Source organism: Nanorana parkeri, unplaced genomic scaffold (genome assembly GCF_000935625.1).
Source record: "Nanorana parkeri isolate BGI_ZX_2015 unplaced genomic scaffold, ASM93562v1 scaffold123, whole genome shotgun sequence".
Classification (NCBI taxonomy): domain Eukaryota; kingdom Metazoa; phylum Chordata; class Amphibia; order Anura; family Dicroglossidae; genus Nanorana; species Nanorana parkeri.
This window is the reverse complement of record NW_017306391.1, coordinates 1,461,123-1,461,515: the sequence shown is the minus strand read 5'-3', so window position 1 is coordinate 1,461,515 and position 393 is coordinate 1,461,123. Positions and strand designations below refer to the sequence as shown.

Here is a 393-nt window from a genome sequence, read left to right as displayed (position 1 = left end):
CTGAGCCGAACCTCCGGCAGGCTTCACACTGCTGTTCGGGCTATTCTGAAAGATCACGAACAGCAGTGAGAGAATAGCCGAATGCCGCCGAGCGGCATTTGGCTCGGCTGTTCTGCTCGGTCCCTGCGCGTCACACAGCTGGCCTCTGTATTCTGTATTGCACCACTGACTTCTGTACTGTGCATTGTTACTGATCTTTATACTCTGCGTCACACCGCAGGCCGGGGCAGGGTAGGGGTTAGGTGGGGCAACTGGTGGCGAGTAACTTTTCAGGACTGGCTAGTAGCTTAGGACTTGAAATTTTGAGCCCTGATATGTGTATATATATATATATATACAGGGCTCGAAAATCCACTCGTCTGCTCGTCTGTGACGAGCAGACAGTGGAGCCCG

The 393-nt window shown here is 52.7% G+C and overlaps 1 protein-coding gene across 1 annotated transcript in view; it reads right to left on the bottom strand.

The window, feature by feature from the left end:
• AIM1 (absent in melanoma 1) overlaps window positions 1-393 on the bottom strand; it is a 106,039-nt gene that overhangs the window by 23,451 nt on the left and 82,195 nt on the right. The window lies entirely within an intron of this gene.